This window comes from Heterocephalus glaber, unplaced genomic scaffold (genome assembly GCF_053883595.1).
Source record: "Heterocephalus glaber isolate CG9 unplaced genomic scaffold, H.glaber_assembly_v1.0 deba00001461, whole genome shotgun sequence".
Lineage (NCBI taxonomy): Eukaryota > Metazoa > Chordata > Mammalia > Rodentia > Bathyergidae > Heterocephalus > Heterocephalus glaber.
In genome coordinates this window covers 21,308,103-21,313,323 of record NW_028258308.1, presented here as the reverse complement: position 1 = coordinate 21,313,323, position 5,221 = coordinate 21,308,103, and the positions used below count along the sequence as shown (strand labels likewise).

Here is a 5,221-nt window from a genome sequence, read left to right as displayed (position 1 = left end):
TGATATAGTCAACACACAAAAATCAATAGTTTTTTCTACGTGAACAACAGACTCATTGAGGGAGAAATAGGGCAAATAATTCCTTTCACAATCACATCCAGAAAACTGAAATACCAAGGAATCAACCTAACAAAGGAAATCAAAGACCCCTTCTCAGAAAACTATAGCACACTGAAAAGAGAGATTGAAGAGGATATTAGAAAATGGAAGGACATCCCTTGCTCCTGGGTAGGAAAGATCAACATAGTGAAAATGGCCATACTTCCAAAACTTCTATATAGATTCAAGGCAATCTTAATTGAAATCCCAGCATCATACTTCATGGACCTTCAGAAAACAATCCAAAAATTCATTTGGAACAAGAAGAGACCTAGAATAGCAAAAGCCATTCTAGGCAACAGAGATATGGCAGGGGGTATCACAATCCCCAACTTGAAAATTTACTACAAAGCTAATGTGATACAAACAGCATGGTACTGGCAAAGAAACAGACCTGAGGACCAGTGGAACAGATTAGAAGATGCCGAAACAACTCCAGGCACATTCAGCCACCTCATCTTCGACAAAGGAGCCGAATATCCTCCCTGGAGGAAAGATAGCCTCTTTAATAAATGGTGCTGGAAAAATTGGGGTCAACTTGCCAGAGATTAGAAATAGACTTTTATCGCTCACCATGCACTAAACTAAAATCAAAATGGATTACAGATCTAAATATTAAAACAGAAACACTAAACTGACTGGAAGAGATGTTAGGTAGAACTCTTGAAGACATTGATGTAGGAAAAGATTTTAAGAACAAAACCTCAGTTGGCCATGAACTAGCACAAACAATCAACATTTGGGTTCTCTCCTTATTAAAAACCTTCTGCACAGCAAGAGAAAACACCAACAGAGTGAAGAGACAACGCACAATGTGGGAAAAAATCTTCACCTGCTGTTCCTCAGGCAAAGGCCCACTATCTAGAATCTGTAAAGAACTTAAACAAACCAGACCTCCCAATTTTAAAGACTCAGTACAAAAATGGACATCGGTAATGAACAAATATTTCTCAGACAAGGAAGTAGAAATAACAAATAAACATGAAAAAAATGTTCAAATTCCCTAGTCATTCAGGAGTTGCAAATGAAAACAATGCTGAGATTCCACCTCACTCCAGAAAGAATGGCTCCTATCATGAAATCAACCAATAACAAATGCTGGCAGGGCTGTGGGGAAAGAGGAACACTGCTCCACTGCTGGTGGGAATGTAGACTGTTGCAACCACTGTGGAAATCATTATGGAGATACCTTAAAGAAGTAGGGCCAGAAGTCCCATTTGACCCAGCTCTTCCCCTGTTGGGTATCTTCCCTGAAGAATTAAAAGAATCATACCACAGTTCACCCATGTTCATAGCAGCACAATTTGTAATAGCTAAATTTGGGAGCAGCCCAATTGCCCATCAACTGGAGAGTGGATAAAGAAAATGTGGGGTTTTTTTAATACATGGAGTACTACTCAGCCATAAAAAATGAGAAATTAGAGACATTTATAGCTAAGTGGATGCAAATTGAGGCGATACTCTTAAGTGAAATAAATAGAACACACGTGTGTAAATACCAAATAGTTTCCCTAGTGTGAGAAACTGAAAATGTAAATAAGGACTAAAAGGTATAACAGATAATGTGAAATAGGAAGAAAAGGGGCAAATGGGAAGGGGAAGTTGGAGGGGTAGGGGAAAGGAAAGAAGGGAATGGAATTAATATGAGAACATGAAAAAATGGAAACAAAGTCTTTGTATATAGGGAGGGATGGAAGGGTTGAAGGGAGGGCAGGGGAAGTGGGAAAAAATAAGAAGCAAGAGAGATTATGTAAATGTGCAAATTTCCATTGATGTATGTCATTATGTTATATACCTAAAATGTAGCAATAAAATTAATTTAAAAAAAGAATGTTTCTGAAGTTTAAACTGCAGTTTTCATTCAAACATTGTCCTGGAGCCAGCTCTCCCATATAAATCAGTGGAAGGGGATGACATAAAGTTCAGTTGCTTTTCACAGAAAGCAGTTAGAACTTTTGTAGTATGGCAATCCACTCCATTCCACTAATGATGTGAAACAGTAGTCATTTCAATGTCTGCCTCTCTGCACTGCAGACATGTGCAGCACATCTCTATGAGGCTTGTATTGTGAATGGCATTTTGGCCTAGAAATTGCCGTCCTGTTCTGCTGCAAAGAAAGGGCCTGGAGACATGTTAACTTTGTGCTAAGAAGAACTTGAGGCTAGAAGCCAAAAAAAAAAAAAAAAAAAGATTATTAAGTACTCCTAATTGCCATCACATAGCTCCAATTTAAAGATGTTCTTCTTCTATAAAGTAGATACTAATGTAGCAACACTTGCAAATACATTCTTATCAAGAATATTCTCATGAGACAAAAAAATATATGTAGGAGACAGACTTACATTCCAGACTGTCACTGTGCTGGACTGTAACTGCTCTATTCTCAGTGCCTACCATCAAAGCTACAGAATATGCACAATGAACATGGCCCTGAAGAATAAATAGGAACAAGTTGAATAAGATATTAAAATGACTAGAAGAACAGAGAAGTCAATCCTTATATTTAAATGTGAAAAATGCTATGCAGAGTCAAAGCATAAGAAGGATTGGAGTCATTGGCGAGACATTTTCAAAAGACAACACTGGAGTTACATGCTGAAGTTTATGTGACTAAGAGAGATAAGAGAGGGTGAGTCTTTCCAAAAAGAAGGGCAGCAGGCATGTGAAGGCACAGAGCTACCACACACTTTTTACAGACAGTACCCTGAAGAAAGTCATTGGTGCAGAGGTGGGACTGAAATCTAATTATAGCCATTAAAAGTTTCAATGATCCAGGGGTTGGATCACCCTGTACCTGGCTGTTAGGGTTCCCGGGGCTGCTTGGCCCAACTCTCAGCTGTTGGAGTTTGGAACAGAACAGGCACAATGGTTATTTAAAGAAATAATCTTAGGCTTCGTGGGCTGCATACAGTTTCTGTTACCCAAACATGGATATTAGACCAAATCATATAATTTATATCAACAATATAAATGACAAAATTAAAAAAGAAGAATTGAAGTGATCCCTATATGCACTGTTTTCTCCATTTAGGCATGTGGTAGATATTGTGGCTTTAAAGACTATGAAGATGTGAGGCCAGGCCTTTGTTATATTTAAAGAACTGGGTTCATCCACAAATGCTTTAAGACAGTTACAAGAATTCCCATTTTAAGGCAAACCAATGCGAATCCAGTATGCAAAAACAGATTCTGATATAATATCTAAAATGCGTGGCACTTTTGCTGACAAGGAAAAGAAAAAAGAAAAGAAAAAAGCCAAAACTGTGGAACAAACTGCAACGACTGCAAACAAAAAGCCTGGCCAGGGAACATCAACAACTGATACCCAAGGAAATGCAACTCCAAATCCTCAGGTCCCTGATTACCCTCCAAAGTATATTTTATTCCTTAATAATTTACCAGAAGAGACTAGTGAGGTGATGCTGTTTAATCAGTTTCCTGGTTTTAAGGAAATACATCTGGTACCTGGAAGGCATGATATTGCTTTTGTGGAATTTGAAAATGATGGGCAGGCTGGAGCTGCTAGGGATGCATTACAAGGGTTTAAGATCACACCATCTCATGCAATGAAGATCACCTATGCCAAGAAATAACATTTGGGATAGTGATGTATAAGGGACTTGGTGTTATTTATGGTGTTTGTTTTGGTGACATTTGGTCAGGCAATTTTAATGGTTGGAAGTGGGAAGTAAAAGTGAAATTTTTGTGAAAGGTTTAAACCATGTAGTCTTTCTTTAGCCTTAGTGAAGTGTGTAATATGAAGGCCTTAATTTTGTACAATAAACTTTTATTTGTATTCTGAAAAAAAAATATTTCAGTGATCCTAAGTATATCATCTCTGGGTAACACTTAGCTTCTTTTGTGCCTTATCCATTTCATTTTTTATGTTCGGTAGCATTTATTTGTCTGCTGATTACAAAATATTTACTAAAATATCTTACCTACTGGATCTGTCATATGAGGCATTTATATCTTACAACTTAATATATGATGAATTGAGTTTGTTGAGTTGAGTAGTAGCATCAGGCAGGTAGTTAAAAGTGGTAGTGTATACTGTCACGAACTGACATCACAATGGCTGCCTAAGGTTTGCCATTTCTCTGATTTCTTGGAAACTCAGCACAGCTGTTTTCTTCCCCCATATCCTCAAAGACATCCTGCTGTCCCCTCCTCCTCCTGGATTCTCATAGTAACTTCTGAAAACAGTTGCTGTTAAGAACAGCACAAGGGGCACTAAAAATGTCAAAATATTTCTCTCTGCAGATAACTATATTATAATTAGTCTTACCACTGAGGAACTTTTGTTGATTTTCTCTTACATGCTTCCATTTTAGAGACTGCAGACATAAAGATGAATACAACACAATTCTTCTTTCAAGAAAATTGAAATATAATGGAGATAGTGTGTTTAATTGCATTTCTTTTTTATTTCTTTCTGTTTTCATTTTTCATTAATACATATTTGCAGTTCATAATGATTACATTCCTTGTGGTGAGTTGCCCTGTGTACATAACACATTGTAATGCTTTTTTTCATCCCCTTTCCCTTTCTGTTCCGCTCCTCTGTCTCTTGATCCCCTTCCCATTTGAAAAATATCTATCTCCCTACTTCCTGTTTTCTATCTTTTATCTTTCTCTTTATTTGTAGTTTTTGTTTCTCATATAAAAGAAACCATGCTGCATTTCATCTTGTATGTCTGATTTATTTCACTTAACATTATGATCTCAAGGTGCATTCATTTTCCTACAAATGACTCAAGTTTATCTTTCTTTTTGGCAAAGTAGTACTCCATTGTGAATAAAACTCACATTTTCTTTATCCATTAATCTGTTGATGGACATATAGACCACTTCCAAGATTTAGCTATTATGAATTGGGCTGCTATAAACATAGGTATGGATGTATCACTATAATATGATGCTTTTTACTCTTGTGGGAAGATACTTACACAGGAAATATCTGGGTCAAATAGGATTCCTAGTGTTACTTTTCTTAGGAGTCTCCATACTAATTTGCACAGTGATTGTACCAGTTTACATTCACACCAGCAATGTAAAAGAGTTCCTTTTTTCCCTGCAGCCTCACCAGCATTTTTTACTACTTAATTTCTTGTTGATAGTT

The 5,221-nt window shown here is 36.9% G+C and overlaps 1 pseudogene; it reads left to right on the top strand.

Moving 5' to 3' along the window:
• The first annotated feature begins 3,002 nt into the window (after positions 1 to 3,002).
• On the top strand, positions 3,003 to 3,707 carry LOC101721620 (U2 small nuclear ribonucleoprotein B'' pseudogene; annotated as a pseudogene).
• The last annotated feature ends 1,514 nt before the right edge of the window (positions 3,708 to 5,221 follow it).